Here is a 22,033-nt window from a genome sequence, read left to right as displayed (position 1 = left end):
ATTTATATTGGCTTGTTCTGTGTTGAGAATGGAGTTTTGATAAAGGTAGGTGACTGGACTGATTATTGACTGTCCTTATTTCTTCAAAATAAATGCTACTTTTTGATGAATATTATTAATATTGTTGAATTTCAATTTTTACTGCTATCTTACAAAATTTTATAAAAATTGCTACACTCACTCTTATTCTGCAATATTTGTAATTAACTTATATAATTTTAAACCAGTCTCTATGACACATCTGAGAAAAACTTTAACATGCTTTTACTGAAAGCACTAGAGCACTAGACAGAAAGGCATTTGTTTTATTTTGACTTTAATTTTCATTCTCTGACCACTTATAATTCAAAAACAAATTCTTTGTCTCTCAATATCCAAAAAATGTATTTAATTGGAGCAATTTGATGTTTGGTGAAAGTAACTGATAGATACATAACACAGATATGATAAATCTATGCTTTTGTGGAAATGAAGAATGTGAAATGACATTTTCCCAAAAGAAAATTGATTGCTCACCTTGTTAGAAAAATAATCCTGAAAAATATAGTGGATGTGGGTGTATCTCTTGACAAAAAAAAAAAAAATGTGAATGCAAACAAGGAAAGATATTCACTCCAAATTGATGGGATTACTTTTTTTGTTGTTTTCTCATACAAATCATTGTTACTGGTCCCACTTGACCTTTCAGACAGATGAGAAACATGAGCCTGCCCCAAATGCTCGAAAACAGAAGTCTAACAGCACTTTCTATCTCATTTGTACTACAATGGTCCTAAGGGAAATACCACCAGAGTAAATTGCTGTGCTGCCTTTAAAGATGAAGTTTAAATCAATAATCTAAAAAAAAAAAAAATCCCTGTAATGTTACAGTCAGTGACTTTGAAAGTGGATCTTCCAGACCATAAAATCATTGCAGGCTGGGGATTTTGCTTAATGATAGAGGCCATGTCCAGCATGCATGGGGTCCTGAGTTCAATCCCCAGGACTACAAATTTTTAAAAAAGTATAATTACTGTAAAGTCAGCAATATGCTAATCCTGGATTGGTCACTGACTTCATCTTGTTGACCATACATACCTTCACAGTCCATGCTCATCTGAGTGGCTATAGCAATGTGTGAATGGTGGTGGGCTCCACATTAGCCCTATGATAAATCGTCATTTGGGGCCCAGCATCCAGGTCTATCCAAGGATGCTGTATTTCCAGGTAATCTTTTCCACAATGTTGAAACCAATCAGCCCTCATCTTTTATGACAGAAAAGACTGAGTTTTGAAGCATGATTACCAAGACAAAATTATATATATATATATATATATATATATATATATATATATATATAGCATATTTTTCCAAGAACTATTCTTGAGTTTAAAAACTATTTTGAACTTTATATGCAGATTGAACAACTCCTTTTAGGTAGTGGTGATAGCCTTCTTTAAAATGGTTAAAGACAGTATAGAAACAAAGATAGTTTGGTAGTACATTGAAAATGTATTACTGACTCTGTAGTGATATATAAAAATTGCTTTGACATATATATATATATATATATATATATATATATATATATATATATATATATGGAATATTTTTTCAAGAACTACTCTTGAGTTTAAAAAATAATTTTGAACTTCTATGCAAACTGAACTGAACAGCTCCTTTTAGGTTTTGGTGATAGCTTTCTTTAAAATGGGTAAAGACAGTACAGAAAAAAAACATAGTTGGATAAGACATTGAAAACGTCTTACTGACTCTGTAGTATATAAAAGATGCTTTGACATTTATATGCTATAACACTTCAGTGTAGGGGGAAAAAAAGAGGTGATTCCTAATAGAGCTTATGTTTTAGTTCTCCATCTAGTATATGAATGATCATAGATCTGAGTAAACATTAGATCTGCAACTGGGCCATCCTAGTTGTCACGACAACAGTGAAAAAGAACCAAGGTTTCAAAGGAGCAACAAAATGTCAGATATGTTCTAGATTAAATGTTGTTCACCCCACACACTATTTAAATATGGTAAATTGCATTTTATCCAAATGTTAATAATTTTACAATTTATACCATGACACTTATAGTTACTAAAAATAACTTTTAACCTTACAAGGAAAAAATTTTAAGATAAAAGAGTATTTGATATAATATTCTACTGCTTTAGTTAAAATACATCATATTTAATATATATGGTGGTATAAAAATATAATATATATTAAAGTAATACCAATAATATTACTAAAATTATCACTAGTATTTTTGTGGCTATGTATACCATACAATATGTAACAAGTAGTGTTTTGGTAAGAATTTAAAATATCTATTTTATTAACTGTAGTTGTATAACTCAGTTTGTAATTATTGAGTTAATTCCAGATATCTGTGGGATATCATTAGAAAGGTGTTGGTTTTTATAATATGCTTTGAGCATAATAGCAAACTATTCTTAAGGTAAACACCAGACAAAATATCTAGTTTAAGCTTAGTAGAAAAATAAAAAAAACTTGTTTCTGAAGATGGAATTTATTTTTATGTTACTCTATTGAATTTTATTTTATTTGGTACTTTGAAGTGTAGTAAAATATTATGTGTATGACTTGCTGTGAGCACATAAATAAAGGGAGATGAATTGGCTAATGGGGCTGATAAGGGAACTTGAAAAAAACATAGAAAAAGTGATCCTCTATTATCTACTCAAAAAAATGAGTGTACTTAAATTATCTTTATTGCTCATGAATAAATAAGTTTCATTTTTCAAAATAAGAGGTATATGTCCAATTATGAAAGTGCTGGGTAAGGGCATAACCTAACCATTGACAGAACATATAGAAAATTGGATATGCTGTGTAGTGGCCCATGCTTGTAATCCCAGTATTTGGGAGGCTGAGACAGAAGGATCGTGGTTCATGGATATCCTCAACTACTTAGTAAGGTCCTTTACAACTCAAACCTTATTTCAACTCAAACCTTATTTCAAAACAAAGAATAAAAAATAGGGCTGGGGGTGTAGCTCTGAGGTAGATTGCTCCTGGGTTCCATCCCCAGGACAGCAAAGAAAAAAAAAAGGATAAATTACCAAAGTCCTTTGTACTCAGATTTTTCTTTTTTTTTTTAATTTTATTTTATTGGTGCACTGTATTCATACATCATAGTGGGATACAAACTTTTGTAGACATACATGCACACATTGCCCAGTCAGCCCCCACCCAATCCCCACCCCATTCTCTCCCCATCCCTCCTTCCCATGCTTGGCTTAGTGGTTGACATCTAGTATTATAGCAATTTATCCAAAATTAAAAATGTTAATCTCACATAACAGTTTCATTTGTCTGATACCAAGCTTTTGATGACTTAAAGATAACATTTCAATATTTCTTTTTGCTTTCTTTCCTACCAGAGGATTTTTTTTTTGTTTTTTTAGGTGAAACTATCATATATTTATATATTTATTTTTCAGAAAAAAAATCTATCCTAATATGGAATATGGATTCTAGATACCCAAAACAATCTTGAAAAAGAACAAAGCTAGCAGATATATATTTTCTGATTTCAAACCATATAAAGCTACAATAATTGAAACAGTGTAGTACTGTTCTAAAGGCAGATATATAGACCATTGGAGTTAAATACAAGCCTAGAGCTAAATTCTTCCCTATATTGCCAAGTTATTTTTGACAAGGTTTCCATGAACATTTGGTGGTGGAAATAATAATCTTTTAATTAAATATTGTTGAAAATAATAATTACATGGAAAAGAATAAAATTGGACCCTTACCTAATCCCACATACAAGTATTAACTCAAAATAGATAAAAGACCTAAATATATATCTTAAGACTATAAACTTTTAGAAGAAAATCTGGGTCATAAAACCTCGCAACATTGAAATTGGCAGTGATTTCTTGGATATGATTTCAATGGCACAGGCAACAGAAGAATATACAAACTCCCTAAAAAATAATAAAAAAAAATATTGTATATCCAAAGACAATGTAAACAGAGTTAAAAGTTACTAATAGAATTGGATAAAATATTTCCAAATGCTATATCTGAAGGTATATTAATATTCCAACTAGAAATCCTAAAAATTAACAACAATAAAGGCAAACAATACAATTTAGAGATAGGTAAAAGACTAACATAAATAATGAATCTCCACAGATAAACAATCTTAGTTGTCTGTTGGATGGAAAGTCTTGTTTCTCTGGTTCTGGTGAGTGTTACCTATTTCTTCTTTGTAGTTAATCTCTTTGAGTATTTTCTCTAGCGCTGGTTTTGAAGACATAAATTCCTTCAGTTTCTGTTTGTCATGGAAGTTTCTTATTTCTCCATCTAATTTGATAGAAAGTTTTGCTGGGTAGGACATTTTTGGCTGGAAGTTGTTTTCTTTCAGAGTTTGGAATATGTTACTCCAAGCCCTTCTGGCTCTCATGACTTGGTTTGGGAAGTCTGGAGTGATTCTAATTGGTTTGCCTCTGAATGTCACTTGGCCCTTTGTTTTTGTTGCCTTTAAGATTCTCTGCTTGGCTTCCACATTGGTCATTTTGACAATTATATGGCGTGGGGATCCTCTTCTCTGATCCTGTCTAAAGGGAGTTCTATAAGTTTCCTGGACCTGTGTATCAACCTCTTGCTCTAAGTTTGGAAAATTTTCTGCTATTACTTCCTTGAAGAGATTGTTGATCCCTTTGGTTTCACTTTCTTTTCCCTCCTCTATTCCAATTATTCTTAGGTTAGCTCTCTTAAGATGGGCCCATATTTCTTCAATGTCAGATTCCTGCTGTTGTATATTTTTTTCTAGATTAGAAACTATGCGTTCATTTTTGGATTGCTCATCTTCTAAGAGCGAGATTCTGTTCTCCATGTGGTCTAATCGGTTGTTTGTGCTTTGAATTGAGGCCTTTACTTCATTAATTGCATCCTTTATCTCTTTTTGGCTCTCTCTGAGTTCTTTTCGAAGCACCTCTATTATTTCTATAGTTATTTTCCTGATTTGATCTTCTAGAAATCTCTGATTTTCTGTTTTATCAGGTTCTGATGTTGTGGGGTTGTGGGCATTCATTGCCCCAGTGTTATTCCTCTTTCCCATGATTTCGGAGGTTTGTGCCTTCTCTGGGTTCTTCCCTTGGGTCACTATGACTTCATTTAAGGTGCTCTGGATCTCGAGTCTGTAGTATCTCAGACCCCACTACTCCTTTACTGGGTTGTATCACAGAGTCTCCGACCCAGGGAGTCGATAGAGGCTGCTTTAAACTATGGGGGGTGCCAGGTTGCACGTTCTCCTATGGTGTGATATCTCTGCCACCCCCACTCCCTCACTGGGTCAAGTCCCAGGGGATACAGTACTGGGATTTCTCCTCTGTGGCCCACAATTTGACTCACTGTTCTTGAGTACGCAGATGTAGCTGTACTGGACTCGGTGAATTCACTGCTGCTGCCGCTGGTGGCAATATGGCGCCTCTGCCACGCCCTTGGCCGTGAGGCTGGCGTATTTTTTCTTCTCTGGTTTTGAGTTCCACTTTGAGTTCCTGCAGCGTGTGCTGAGCTCAGCCACTGGGAGCTCTAAATGCTCTCTGCGCCGAAAGATCCCACCTGGCTGTTCCGCAGCGGCTCACCTTGACTTGCTGTAGCCGTCCGGTGAGTTTGCCGCTGCTGCCGGCAGTATGGCGCTGCTGCCGCGTCCTCGGGCATGTGTATCTCCTCTGTGGCTCTGAGCTCTGTTCTCAGTCCGCTTTCTCTCTGGAGCCTGGTGGTTTTTTTGTTTTTCTGGTGATGGTGTTTTCTGGCTATGAAAGGCGCTGGTTTTGTGGTAATGGAGATTGGTTGTTAGCGGGGCTCTTAAGCCCCGCTTTTCTCGGTCGCCATCTTCCCGGAAGTACTCAGATTTTTCATTGGTACAATGAAATTATCTGCTTTAGACTTTAAAAAATAACAGCTAAGTACATGTATTTAAACAAACATATCAAAGCCAGTCACTAAGCCAAGCATGGGAAGGAGGGATGGGGAGGAAATGGGGTGGGGATTTAGTATGAGCTAATTGGACAATGTACCAATAAAAAGAATTAAAAAAACAAATTTTTCAGACAAATAACTAAAAACAGGTGCCTAAAAATAATTCACACAGTGTAAATTATGTTTTATATTATTTTTAAAGTTGCATTAAAAATAAATGTATATACTCAATATTTTATCTGATTTTGATTTTGTATTGTTATAACAAATGTATTTGATATAGCACGTGGAAATATTGTTTGTTAATGTTTTAATTGTTAAATATTAATCAGGAATATGATTAAAAGTTATTTTGAAAAACAAAAAAATTATAGGATTGGGAGGCACATATTAATTAATTGATACTTATGTGATACTAATCTATACTTAAAGAATATTAAATAAGCCAGCATGGTGGCGCACACTTGTAATCCCCGCACTTGGGAGGTGGAGACAGGAGGATTGCGCAGGTTTGAAGCCAGCCTTGCTGGCTTAAGAGACCATGCTTCCAATTAAAATATTAAAAAAAATAGGTGTCTGGGAGTGTAGACCAGATGTAGAAGGGTTTCCAGAAACCCCAGTACCACAAAAAAAGCATATTAAAAAATAAAATAAATGTAAATAGCACTGAACTAAAAATTATATTGTAAGACCCCAATGAAAAATTATAAAGCCCCTAGCAACTAGCCAAATGCAGAGCAAATAGTTCCTCATTCCTATTAAAGTGCAGATTTGAGAAATCTTTCTGCTACAGGTTAAAAGTGCAAGCTTAGGATATATTTCTGCTGCAGTTTGAAAAGTACAAGCTTAGGAAACATCATGATTAAGGGTACAGTGATAAAAAATGTGTGTGACCCCCAGGTCAGTGTGACCCCCAGGTCAGCCTGCCTTGTTCCAGAAATCTGCTGACTACAAGATGGACACACCTAGCATCTTGTCCAACGTTTGACCCCAGAATGTGCTTTTCAAATGGTTTTGTAATTTTCCTGTGACGCATGTAATCTGGCCCAATCCCCTCCCCAGCTTGCGGTTTTTCCCTTTAAATAATCCCAGCCCCTAGCGCTCGGGGTCAATCACAGCTCCTGTGTGAGTCATGAGACGACCCCAGTGCTCACTGGCTCCTTAATAAACCTTTTGCACATTGCATCAAGGATAAGTCTCTCGTGGGTACTTGGCGTCGCTAATCCCAAGGCTTGAGGGTCTCCCCTCCGCAAGGGTCTTTCAATATGCATTAATATTAGTGTTCTAGAATCATAAACTTATGTAATAATAATTGAAAAAAGAACTAATTTCTTCTTGTAAGAAAAATCTTTTCTGTATAAAATAATTAGGTAAGACTCCCATATCATTCCAGAGTAAAAATATAAAAATTTTTGAAAGGTAACATTTAAAATGAAAATTACCAAAATGTATTGAATATATATTATTTAAATTTAAATAAAGCCGGGTGTGGTGGTGCATGCTTTTAATCCTTGCACTTGGGAGGTGGAAACAGGAGGATTGCGCAGGTTCGAAGCTAGCTGCGCTGGTTTAGGAGATCCTGTTTCCAAATTAAAAAAAAAAAAATAGGTCTGGGAGTGTAGCCCGGAGTTAGAAGGGCTTCCAGGAACCCTAGTACCACCAAAATAAAATAAAATAAAATAAAATAAAAATATGTATTTATTTAAGTAAGGAAATTTGGTCTCCATGTTTCTGATAGTTTTGCAGGTTTTATCATTTTATTGCATTTTGATAAATTGTACCTGATAAATATTTGCACCATTGATGTTTGAAATCTTTGTGTATACTCTAATAAAAAGTTTAAACACATATGTGCCCGGTTTGTTAAGTATCTCGTAAAAATAGTCCATATTTCTATTATCTATCAATCACCATTTTAGAGACATGTTAAAACATCATATTCTAGGCAGGTGTGATGATGCACATCTGTAATCTCTTTGCTTGGGAGGCTGAGACAGGAAGACTACAGTTTTGAGGCTAAAATTTAATGAGACTCTAAGCAACTTAAAGAAACCATTTTTAACATAACAAATAAAAGGATCTGGGGTGCATCTCAGAGGCAAAATGGTCCTGGGCTTAATTCCCAGTACTAATAAAAAATTATATTCTAACAATAGGTTTGTCAATTTATATTTTTAATTTTAAAATGTTGATTTATGAGTATCAAATTTTATTCTTAGCTCTGCACATGTAGTGCTTTTACAATGAGTAGGCCTTTCTAAATATGTCAAACTTTTATTACAATGAAAAATAACAGCATTTTAGAAAAATATTACACATTCAAACTAAATACATTACTGGTTAAAATATTGATTACAACCAAGCTGATATTTTACAATGTTTAATTGTAATTTATGGATGGTGTTATGGTTTAGTAAACCAGATTTCAGATGGTCCATAATGGGCCATAAGTATGAACCATAATCACTTGGTATTTTGATGGTCAGAATTTTAATGATCATAGACTTTTTGTCAAACTCCCGTAATCTTTACTGTGATATTCATATTGAATATGAATATCACAGTAAAGTAAAGCTTGGCAAGATCCTCAAATTCATTTCTATCTACCTATAAAGAAATTTCCAGTAGTATTAATCTTACTAAGACAAAACATCAAAATGTTAAGACACTTTATATCACAGTCTGAACGTAGTAGGAAACCTTTATTTTTCACAACATAAAATTGACATTCTAATGAGTCACTTCACTCAGATGCGGGAGCAGCAGGTCTATGTGGAATATAGTCCAATCAAAGAGAAAGATAAGGGTTTCTGAGCCTTTGGTAAAAATGGGGTATTTGCTGATGTGATCTCCAGCGTACAATATCTTATCTCATGTTTAACAACAGGAATTTACAAAGACTCTTCCAACCTGTGCCCAATAACATCTGCAATTTGATTGAGATTAAATCATCTGCATTTCCAAAGTCATCATATTTTCTAATATTTCAGACAACCATTTAGCTATTTCTCATAATATTGAATAAATATTCAACATTTGATTCAGTTGATTTAGTATTATGTTTTGTGAAATCAACAAGGTTTCTTCAGTTTATGCTTTGACACAAACTAGAGAGGTCAGGTTTAAATCATATGTTGGAGCCAGGAGTGGTGGCGCACGCTTGTAATGTTCCTCTTCCACTTGGGAGGCTGAGACAGGAGGATCAGATTCCAGGTCAACCTCAGCAAGTTTGCAAGACCCTGTTTAAAATAATAAATAAAAGGGTCAGGAGGGATAGCTCTGAGGCAGAATGTTCCTGTGCTCAATTTAAATACCCAATATCAAAATTTAAAAGGAGAAAAGAAAGCACTCAGATTCCATCCTGGCAACCATGATTAAAGAAGGAATAGTTACCATTCCTTCTGGTGGTCATTCTTGGCACTCACATAATGCTGGCATTTCTGGAGTTAGAAGATATGAAGTCTTTCCCTACACACACACACACACACACACACACACACACACACACACACACACATTTTGAAGGAAGGCCTGGGGGGGCCAGGCAATGTGTAGATAGGGTCAGAAACCCTGCAGGAAGTCCTGTTTTTATTTTAATCATGGGGGCAGAACAAACTTCTTGAATTCCAATAAGACATATAATTTTAAAAAGCTGTGAGGCAACAGATATGAAATTTGATAGAAAGTTTTGAAACTGGAGGAAGGCAAACAAGAGGTTCACAGGTTGACTTCACTTTGCCTTTTTCTCTGATCTGATGCCATGAATTCCTCTGCCTGAAGTGAACTAAAGTGTCTTTGATGTAATAAGTGTTTCCTTCCTAGAACCAGAGAAAATTTGAGTTGAGTGGAAAGCAACGTGAAAGACAAGTCACAGCAAAACAGCAAATATGACTAATTCTTTTACACTGGATTATATGTAAATAAGCTTATAATAATTTTTCATGGAAATACTTTATTTAGTTTTACATTTGACAAACATTTCCCATTTAATTTTTTCCATTTTTAACTTTCAAACTTTGAATGTGCTTATATTTATTTATGTATTTTCTACTAGGATTGTATAGCTTTTTTTTTAATGTGTGTGTGCATGCGAGTATGTGTCTGCATGTGGTACATATACTGAATTTTTACTTATTTTGAAAATTGTTTTTTTTTTCTCCAAAAGACAGGAGCATTCTACCTCCAAGCTGCACTCCCAGGCTTTTTTGTAACTATTATTTTGAAATTTTGAAAATTTGCTAATAGTACCCTTAAGTTGCTGAGGTTGGCTTGGAATTTATTGATTGTTTTTTAAACATACATAGTTTTTGCAGACTTTCATCTAGTGTATAAAGTGTCCTTCAATTTTGCTTTCTCAATCTTTCAGTATTGAATTCTAAGTACCATTTCAATAGAGTGAATAATCTGTTATGTTTTATGTGTTTATAGAAAAATACACACAGTAAATACCATATTATAGGATCTATGCCTCCTAAATATTTGAATCAATTAGCCAGTGAAATTTTTAAGTAGTAAGTTATTATTTTTATAACCAAGTTTAGATATATAAGAAAATAGAGAAAATAGTTTAAAGGTTCTTTTTTATCACTTAAACATTATAACATATCTGTCTCTAATTTGTTAAACACTGGAAAAATATAAGGTTGTGAACATCAAAATTTACGTCAACAAATGTTTTAATTCCACCACAAATCTCAGAGATAAGTATCATGATTTTTTTAATCAATACTTCACTCCCTGTAATCAGATATTTGAGATCATCATAGGTAAAATGCCTTGTGTATGTGGTATCTTACTTAATGGAGTAAATAATCTGAAAAGAAAAACAAAACAATGATTCTAGTTTAACTGATGAGACATTTAGTTTCAGTTTTCCAAACATAGAAGTATTAGTATTATATTTATGTATTTTGGAGTTTTTAAAAATTCATTAAAAGAAGTTAATGGTTAGAAGTAATTATATATTTAAAATCAACTGTAGCTAAATAAAATGCAGAATGTGATTTGAAGAACTAAATAATTGACAAATTTAGTTTTTTAGAATCACTTGGGAAGCTGAAATAGTATTGTATGTTTGACGTGAGCATGAAATAATAAGAACCTGTTCAAAATAGAATCGGGCTGGGGAAGAACATCCCTGTTTCCATCCTTCAGACCTATATACACATAAAAAGAATAGTTATATTGCTGCACATATATATTTTGGATGCATGCTGTGTTGCTTATTATAGTTAAAAATGATGAAACAAAGGTAACTTTATCTTTTTTCTTATATTTTTATATTACATTGGCAAAAACCTTAAATCAGCAAAATCTCTTAACAATAAAGACAAAATATAGGGCTGGGCGTGGTGGCACACGCTTGTAATCCAGGTGCTTGGGAGTTGAAGACAGGAGGATCGCGCAGGTTCGAAGCCAGCTGTGCTGGCTAAAAAGACCCTATTTCCAAATAAAAATATAAAATAGGTCTGGGAGTGTAGCCCAGAGATAGAAGGGCTTCCAGGAGCCCCAATATCATCAAAAAAGGAGAAAGAAAGAAAGAAAGAAAGAAAGAGAGAGAGAGAGAGAGAGAGAGAGAGAGAAAGAAAGAAAGAAAGAAAGAAAGAAAGAAAGAAAGAAAGAAAGAAAGGCGGGAGGGAGGGAGGGAGGGAGGGAGGAAGGAAGGAAGGAAGGAAGGAAGGAAGGAAGGAAGGAAGGAAGGAAGGAAGAAAAAGTATAATATTTCTAATTTTTCTTTAACAATGTAAAGAATGTTAGGATTCCTAAAGTAGACACCTAGGAGTGAATATTAGTGAATATATGCTGTCTGTAATACTTAGCTTTTTGAAGTGGGGAACCTTAGAGAAATTAAATATATTTCAAAGGCCAAGGCAGGAGGTCCACAGGTTCTAGGCTAGCATGCAGTGACTTAGCAAGCCCCTGTTTTAAAATAAAAAGTAAAATGGGGCTGTTGTATAACTCAGTGGTAGAATGTTCCTATGCTCAACCCACAGTATGACCAAAATATAAGTTATATATAAAACATAATAAATTTATATACAATATAATAGATATATAAATGTTTATTTTATATTTTATACACAATAAATATATAATATTATACATAATTGAATATATGTATATATTATTCTATTTTGATAGAATTATTCTTTTGATCAGTATAATAATATTCTAAAACAGTCCTAAACCATTATGTGTATTGAATATAATAAAATGCACACAGGTGTTCCTAAATTCTCTGTCATCATTTTAGATGATTTATACAATTATTTTTATTACATAATCACCTTACTGATCTTCCGTACCAGACTGCTTATTTTAAAGATGTATTCTGTCAACATGCAAATAGTCAGTTAGGATTTCAATGTATATCTATAAAATTACCAAATTTTATGCATAGGATAGTATACAAGATGAAAAGTTATGAAAATTAGAAAGCCTTGCAAAAAATAGAATATACATCAGACAAAGATTTTTATGTCTATGTGAAAACTCATTAAGTCTCAAGTTTTCAATCCTGAAAATATTTTAACAAAATCAACATAGGGAACAGGGCGTGGTGGTCTATGCTTGGTGCTTGGGAGGCAGAGACAGGAGGATTGCGCAGGTTTGAAGCCAGCCGTGCTGGCTTGAGAGACCCTGTTTCTAAATAAAAATATTTTAAAAAATAGGTGTCTGAGAGTGTAGCCCGGAGATAGAAGGGTTTACAGGAACCCCAGTACCACCACCAAAAAAAAAAAAAAAATTAACATAGGGAATTAAAGAGTAAAAAGTCATTATCTTAAGTTTATACATACCATGTATTTATATAAAATACAAATACCATAAGCTATGCCTATATTTTTCTAAAAATGCTAAAACTTTAAGAACATAATATTTATTTCAAAATGACCAAAAGTGGTATATTTGTTGTTCATTTCAAGTTTATATAGATGTTCTGCATCTGGGAGAATAGAAAAAATAGGAAAATACAGCAGAGAAAGAAATATGAAGGAACTCAAATGAGATGGAAAATTTGCAGATCCATTTATTTATATTTTGATCCCATTGACTGACTTAGATGATTTTCTTTAAATTATAAATCATTCTTGATATTGAGTAATAAGTTTTTAGAATTTGTCATATCATTTCAAGATGCTAACCAGAAATAGCACCTGTCAGGCGACATTTTTAAAGTGATTGTATTTCACCCAGCAGTTAGAAAAAGGTTTCTATGTTCTAACTCAATAATTATTTTTGACACAGTTATATTCCAGTATTCAAAATTTTAAAGAAACAAAACCAATAATCTGAGTTAATTAACATCACATTAAGTCTGTTGTTTTGACTTCTTTTGTCATTAAAGTAACACAGAGTAGTACACAATAGATGGAATGAAGATTCAATTAGTAGTAATGTCAGCCACATATGACACATTTCTCATAAAAGGAAACTGGGTCATGTATACAATAAAGCACAGAAAAGAAAAAAATTGAGATTATAATGCATTTAAAATTATACCCATAAATTTGGTAATAATATGAAAACTCAATTGGCATTATCCCAGAACTGGATGATCAAATAATTAAAATGCTCAATTAATTAATTGGATTTTATTCACCATTAGTAATAACAACTGTAATTGTATTATACCAGGGAATTTGAAAAACTTGATATTGTTATAATGATCAGATAGGAAATGCCAGGCACCATTTAAATTCAGAGGAGTGATGAAAAGAAAACCCTATTACTGCTGCTACCCATGTAATCTCCTTTTTTTTATATACACTATGTTTAAATTTATTTTATTTACTGAAAAAATTATTTTAATGGTTATAAAGACAGGTTGCAATGTTATTCTTTTGATTTCTACTTTTATTTTTGGACTAAAATATTTCTTTTATTATCAGTGTATTGTAATTGAACGTCTTTGGGAGATTCAAAGCGATACATTCATATATGCACACACTTGTGTATATATACACATTTGGTGTGGCAAACTTTTCTAAATACTTTTCCTTTCTAACAGCTTTGTAAATAAGCTTACATATTTATAGGTACAAATTTTAACATTTTTTTATTTTTATGACAAACTTTTGTAGGATGTCAGATTTATTATGGGCTCAAATTTTGCCTACACTAAGGTGTAGGCAAATACGGATTTTATATGGTATTAAAGTCATAAAATGTAATTCACTTCTCAAAAGTAGTTGTTAAGCCATTTCTTTGCTATTCTAAGATATGAATTGATTAAATACATTGCTTTCTCTTTGAATAAATGGGTTGTCAGAGTATACTTTATCTCAAACACAGAGCACTCTAAAAACTGAAGTATTTAACATTTATTTATGAGTTTTCTCCACCACACAATGTCTGACCTTGAGTATTACTGTTACAGTGAAACATTTATATTCTCACAATTGAAGAAAAACACAGAATACAAACAAAAATACGACCTGTAAAATATATTAAACATACTTTAAGGAACATACTAGGATAATTTTAATCATGAAGAGAAAAAAAATTTAAATTGAATCAATTTTATTTCAATAAGTTTCTTTTTATAAATAATCTTTGTAGTGTTATTGTGAAATTATTGCTATATATAAACTTTTGAATTATCACAGGAAATCATATATTCCTTAATAAAATATTTTATGACAGAACGTCAAAAATCATCTTTTACTTATAAATTTTCTAAATCATAGAAGGCTTTTTTACTTTAAAAATGCATTAAAGATTTCTCTACTAAGAATTAAAATATTGTCACACCAATTTAAAAAATCCTGCAACAAAAGGCAAGCTATAATATAACGTTCTAAAAGCATAAATTTATTGTTGTTGACTAACCACATGAGTTTATTGTCATCTTTCTTTTATGATGCATTTTAACTTTACAGAATAATAGATTTTATTGATATATATATACAAAAATCTCAAACATGATCTATATTTATATTTTCTGTATAGTATAGATTAGCCCAAAACCTAGTTGCCTTGAATGAAATTCATATATTAAAATGAGAACTAAAATGTTGTACTTTAAGTTGTATGGAACATGTAAGAAAATCTACATGCTATGTTACTTAACTAAGTTATTACATTAGGTATTACAGATGCAGAGAAAGAGCAAATATAAAAGAAATAAATATCTAAGATGATATAAAACTAAATATTTTTCTTGAGTTTTACATAGAAGCATATATTCAGTTTTAATAATGCCATTTTTTAAGAAACAAAATAACCACATAGACTGAGGCTTGGAGACAACTTAGCAATGCTTGGAATGTCATGGAGAGGTAAAAAATTGTAAACAAAACATGAAATCAAAACCAGCAATAAAAATAATCATGAACAGTGGTTCTAAAAATGTTTATATTGTAGCTATTTAATAGGAAGAAGCAGTATGTCACAATAATAAAACCATTATTTATCATAGAAAATACTATCTTTTGAAACCTAAACTCCTTAATATCATAGTGTTGATTTAAAAAATTACTAAACATGTTATGCATGAGAATATAAAATAAGAGCAAATTTTAAATATGTCTACCATTCATGCATATCTCAAAATACAGTTTGTGAAGTATATACTCTTCTTTTGCAGAACCTTATAACAAACTGTAAAATAAAATCATTTTAAAATATAAATATAAAATATGGTTGAAAGTTTAAACAGTTAAAAAACAGATGATCTAAATATAGGAAGACATATACTTCTACAGTTAATGTAGTTCAGTGATTAATGGCAGAGCCTAGCAATCAAATAGACCTCAATTTAAATAATTCAAATAAATTCACTCTGCTAAACATGTCACCTTGGACAAGGTTTTTAAAGAACTTTAACTTTGGTGACTTAATTTGTAAGATAAGAATATTATCATCTGTTCTTCATGTAGTGGTAAAATTTAAATGATAGGATAGATGTGAAAGCTTATCACAGGTAGAGTCTGACTGATCAAGTGCTTAGAAAATGCAGTTAACATAGGGAGAAAGCAGAAAAAACAGTGCCATAAAAATGTTGTAAATCTGTTTCCAAACAGATTTCTTGGCAACATGCATTGTACAGCACGATCTTAAGCAATACTTGATAAAGAATAATATAGAAATAGGGTTTTGCAAAAGTAGTTTGAGCTCAGAAACCACAGTGCCTCTCCAGATATACCTTCTTAAACTATAAAAGCCACATCTATTACAGAGTTGAAAATACTTTAAAAAAGAGTTTGCAGTTGTGATTTTCACTGTTTATTTCTGGAATTTGTTTTAAAATCGCTTTTTATGCTGTAAATATTGACACACTATATCTCAAAACTAAAATATTAAATTCTACATTTTGCATAAAAGGCAAAATTGGTAATCTTTACTCCTCTTTTGAATATAAAATTGAATGTAAAATTTAGACTTGTGCTTATTTGAATTAAAATATTTAAGAAAAAATTGTATGTTATCAGAAAGACAACCATTTAGAGTTACAAACTATATCAAAGAATTCAGTAATATTAGTAGAGTCACTCATGCTGTGGTTTCCCATTTGAAACTAATTTAGGAGCACTCATATACTGCAAAAATAACGTGCAACAAATAATGAGAATTTTTGGGGGGCACAGAAATTACTATTTTACACAACCATCTATACTATGTATTTTCCTTGATTAAAATATTGAGCAAATCTACATTCATTTTAAAAATAATCATTTGTATGATTTCAAATCTTTGAAAATTAACAAAAAGAATTTGAATTAGCCAAAACATTTTCATGAAACATTTTTTTACAAAACTTGATACCTGTTATGCTGAATTTTTACCTTGTTTTTTTAAGCCTTTTAATCCTTTTTTTTTGACAATTCTGCCTATTTTTCTTTCTGATTTATTTTTCTATTTCTGTGTACCACTGTTTATCTTTCTTCTTTTTTCTCTCTCTGAAACACACACACACACACACACACACACACACACACACATGACAATGCATCATTGTATCATATGATTATAATTATAAAAATATCTACTTTTGTTATGATCATTTTATTGCATATTTGCATATATTATTATTGTCATCATTATTATTATAAATTATTTTTGCAGCACTGGGGATGAAACCCAGGGGCTTCTACCTCTAAGATATTCTCTCAGCCCTGTTTTATTTTTGGGGGGGCATTTATTGTGTCTATGTGAGTCCCTAAAGGTTCTATTCTTTTCCATTATTCTGTTCTCTATATTGTAGAAACAGTTCTTTGCAGATTAACTAAATTTCTTCCCCTGCTTGAAAACTTTGTCAAGGCATTTCACTGATTAGTTAATGAAAAAGGGTTTCTTTTCCATTGTTAGCAGTCATTACTTACTAACCTCTTACCTCTCATTACATGTCTTGAAAAATACTGTTTACCTATTTCGACAATGTTGAAGATGCTAAAGGCAGAAGTGCAATTTCAGTTCTTACCAGTAACTGTCTTTGTTGAATGTGGAAATTCCAGAAGATGATTTTTTTTTATGAATGCATTTATTGGCACAACATAATTTAGTTCATAGTGATTATGATAACCATGCATACAGCAGTTGGTGGGCTTTCCCCTGACTCCGTTTCCATACAAAATTTTGTGATTGGCACTGGTATTTTTACATATGTACACAATGTCAGTGGAAGTGTTTCAGCCAATATATTTTACAGATTAAGTAGATCCCTAAATATCAGTGAAAATAAAAATTTTAAATTTTATTAGTGCATTGTACTTACACATTATAGTGAGATTCAAAGTGATAAACATGCATGCACAAAACACTTGGTGTATTTTCTCCCCCATCCCACCTTCTTTCTTCTGCTCACTTCCCATATATGTTAGTGAGATTGAAAAAATATCTTCATATAATGCCATTGCAATATTTGAACTGTTCCTTTCTTCATTTCTTTATTTTCTTTGTGGTATTTTAGATTAAACCCAAAGGCATTCTACATCTGAGCTATACCCCCAGGCCTATTTTTAATTTTTATTTTGAAACAAAGTCTCACTGACTTTCAGAGGGCCTCACTAAGTAGCTAATGCTTGCCATGAACCATGGTCTTTCTGCCTCAGCCTCCAAAGTACTGATATTACAAGCTTGTGCCACTATGCCCAGCTACAACAACCAATTTTATTTATTTTTAAAATAATTATCTATAGGATTCAAAGTGTCCACTGTGGGATGCAGCACATCTCAGTAGCTGAAACAAATAAAGTTCAATTACTGAGAAGGCAGCATCTTTTTTGTGGCAATTATTTATTATTATTATTTTTTGTAATCATATATCACTTTGGAATACAAGACTTGAGAGGCTATACAAGCACATATCATCCAATAAGCCCTCATCCAATCCCCATCCCATTCCCTCCCCCTCCCTTGATCCCATGCTTAATTGATGATTATCTTTGATATAATTGTTGATGCACCTCATGAGTTTTAAAGAGATAACATCCTCCCCCATCCCCTCCCCTCTGATTGGTCACCTTAATTGCTTCTCAATAGGGCCCTTTCTACTACTCAACCTCCTTCTGTTACCCCTTTCCTCCTAGTTATTGCTAATTAGGGGAAGCATCTGGATTTTATTTTCTGTGCTATTTCTCTGTGCATGCCGCATTGCAAGTTTCGATCCCACTCTTTACGGCCTCAGTAGTGGCCTGGCCACCCGGAGGACTCTGATCCTGACCTCACCAGCTCTAGCACCGGCCTTGCCTCATGGGAGCCCCGGATCCTGGCCTCGCTGGACCCTGCACTGAACTAACCCCTTGGCTGGCTCCTCTCCCGGCCTCAGGGGCCCCAGCACCGGCCTAGCCTCACATCAGGCTCCGATCCTGGCCTCACTGACCCTGGCACCGGCCTAACCCCTTGGCAGGCTCCTATCCTGGTCTTGCAAGAACCAGCTCCATCCTTGCCTCACAGTAATTTCCAGTCCCAGCCTCACTGGCCCTTGCACCAGCCTTACACCTCTGCAGAGTCCAATCCCGGCCTCATAGGTCCCAGCACCTGTCTTGCCTCGTGGCAGGCTCCAATCCCGACCTTGCTAGCCCCGGCACCAGCCTAACCCTTCGGCAGGCTCCTATCCAGGCCTCTGAGGCCCCAGCACCGGCCTTGACTCACAGCAGTCTCCAATGCCAGCCTTGATGGCCCCAGCACTGGCCTAACCCCTCGGCAGGCTCTGATCCTGGCCTCGGAGGCCTCAGCACTGCCCTTGCCTTGCAGCAGGCTCTGATCCTGCCCTCGTTGGCTCCGGCACTGGCCTAATGCATCAGCTAGCTCTGATCCCTATCTCGGATGCCCCAACATCAGCCTTGCCTCACGGCTAGCTCTGAACCTGGTCTCGCTGACCCCAGCACCAGCCTATCCCCTCTGCAGGCTCCGATTCTGGCCTCAGAGGCTCCAGCACCGGCCTTGCCTCATGGCAGGCTCCAATCCTGGTCTTGTTGGCCCTGGCACTGGCCTAACCTTTTGGCAGGCTCCAATCCTGGCCTCAGAGGCCCCATCTCTGGCCTTGTCTCACAGCAGGCTCTAATCCTGGCGTCACTGCTCCCAGCACCAGCCCAAACCCTCGGCAGGCTCCAATCCCGGCCTCAGAGGCCCCAGCACCTGCCTTGCCTCATGGCAGGCTCCAATCCCGGCCTTGCTACCCTGGGACAAGCCTTGCCTCACGGCAGGCTCCGATCCTGGCCTCGCTGACCCCAGGACTGGCCTAACCCCTCGGCAGGCTCCAGTCCTGGCCTTGGAGGCAGAAGGCAGCATCTTGACAAACAAAATAAATAAATCTCATGAACCCAAACAGAGGAAATAATCCAGAACTGTGAGATCTACTGCAAAATGTGTGAGCATGCGACTGACCTACTGCAGATTTGGCTCAGACCTCAGCACCATCCGCTGTCCCGAACTGTTAGTCACAGCTCTGGCTGACAAGGTAGCCCCAAAAAATTCAGAAAAATAATTTAAGAACTTGAAAGGAGCCACAGAGCTCCAACATCTTAAACGACCAGCACAATGCTTCATGGACACAGAAAAAGACCCAAAAGCCCGTGCACTCACCAGAGGTGGCAACCACAGTGGAGCAGAAAGCCCTCCAGATACCTGCAGCAGAACAACCAGGTAACCACTTGCCTTACTCAGTACTTGGCAGAAGACTGCCCAGAGCAGCCATGGGACCTGGCAGGCTAGTCCAGTTAGAATCTCCAGAAACACAGGAAAGATGCTAAAGGCACAGTACCTGCACAGGGTCACAGGGCATTGCTCCAACTACACTAGATACCCACAGCTTATGTGAGTAGGGAAGCACAGGTGCAGAGCAGAAGGCCTGAGTCCTGGGCAAAGATCACAGAGGCCCAAGGGTGTGCAGAGCACAGGGTGAAAAAACACAAAACCCTGGACTTATTAACAGTGGCACCCAGTACCTTGACACCTAAACACAAAACTATCAGAGGCAAGAGAGGGCCACAAACACTCAGAGTGGGTTCAAAAGCTGGAAGTAGGTTACAGAGTAAATTGGAATATTGGAATATACTCCAGAATCTACCACAGTGAACAGACACACAGATATTGTACAGGACCAGCCCTATGTACATGATTTAATAGCATATTTTCTTTTCTTTTCTTTGTTTGTTTGTTTGTTTTGTTTTGTTTTTCTCTCCCAAAGTCACTAGTTTATTTTATTTTATTTATATCCTTTATATTTTTCTTTCTTTTCTTCTTTTTCTTATTTTATTTCTTTTGGTTCTGTTTTGTCTTTGATTTATAATTTTTAGTTTTTGTAAATTGTTTTGTTACTTTATTCATGTTTGTTTGCTCCTTTCCCCCATTCCTTTCACAAACTTTCTCACTCTAGCTCATCTACTGTCTTCTCTCAAAACTTTTCTTTTTCCCCTTACTATACCTTCTTGTTTTATATCCAAGGTGTTTTATATATCCATACTCAAATACTCTATTAACTACAAATGTCCTATTATCTAACTTTCTCTCATTCTCAACCAGATACTAATTTATTATACTTAAATTCTTAATCAACCTAATTATATTCTCTAGTTTACCCAATTCCTGTGACCATCAACCTAGTTCTTCCTCCATTACCCATCTCTCATCATTGAGAAAAGTACTGCTTATCTGCTGACACCTCTAAATTCCTACTACTAAGATTGGAGCAGAGATAACACCCACAAAAGATAAGATTACAAGATATCAGAAAAACAAATCTGAGAACCTTGAAAATATGAGAACTAGGAACAGTGAAGAAATAATGGAAATCACAAATTCTGAGAATCAACTCAAATTATTAAAATTAGAAATGCAAAAGGAGACATCACGACAGATGGTGGGGAAATTCAAAGGATTATCAGAAACTATTCTGAAAATCTATACTTCAATAGACAGAAAAACATGAAAGAAATCTAGATTTCTTACCTACCTAAATTGAACCAAGAGTACATAGCAAGCCTAAACCAAGCAATAGTGAGCAAAGAAATAGAAACAACAATAAAAATTCTGCCATCAAAGAAAAGCCCAATCCCTGACAGGTTTCCATCTAAATTCTACAAAACCTTCAGTGAAGAACTAATCCAATATTTCACAATCTAAATTCTACAAACCCTTCAGTGAAGAACTAATCTAATACTTCACAACTTGTTCTGGGAAATTGAAAGAGATGGGATTCTCCCAAATTCTTTTTTCAAGGCTAGTATCAAATTAATCCAAAAACAAAATAAAGATACCTTAAGGAAAGAAAATGATAGACCAATATCATGGATGAACAGATGAAAAAATTATAAACAAAATCTAGCTGTACACATTCAAAACTATATTGAGAATTGTATACCATGACCAAGTTGGTTTCATTCCAGAAAAGCAAGGTTTAGCATACTCAAATCAATACATGTTATTCACCACATAAAGAAAACTGAGAACAAAATCCACATGATCATATAAATATATGCTGAAAAAGCATTTGACAAAATCCAACAATCATTCATGTTAAAAAACACTGCAAAAAAGTGGAATAAAAGGAATGTATTTAAACATTATTAAGTTAATATACAATAAACCCAAAGCCAACATCATATTGAATGAAAAAAACCTGCCAGAATTTCCACTAAAATCAG

At 34.4% G+C, this 22,033-nt stretch overlaps 1 pseudogene across 1 annotated transcript in view; it reads right to left on the bottom strand.

Moving 5' to 3' along the window:
* LOC308258873 (small ribosomal subunit protein eS6-like) overlaps positions 1-22,033 on the bottom strand; it is a 110,511-nt pseudogene that overhangs the window by 8,910 nt on the left and 79,568 nt on the right. The window contains exon 2 of the transcript in view: positions 19,780-20,015. The product of the transcript in view is annotated as a small ribosomal subunit protein eS6-like (transcript). The remainder of the gene's footprint in view (positions 1-19,779; positions 20,016-22,033) is intronic.

The sequence above is a fragment of the Muscardinus avellanarius genome, assembly GCF_963383645.1.
Source record: "Muscardinus avellanarius genome assembly, chromosome: 2".
Lineage (NCBI taxonomy): Eukaryota > Metazoa > Chordata > Mammalia > Rodentia > Gliridae > Muscardinus > Muscardinus avellanarius.
Note: the sequence above shows the minus strand (reverse complement) of the source record. Positions and strands in the feature narration are given on the sequence as shown.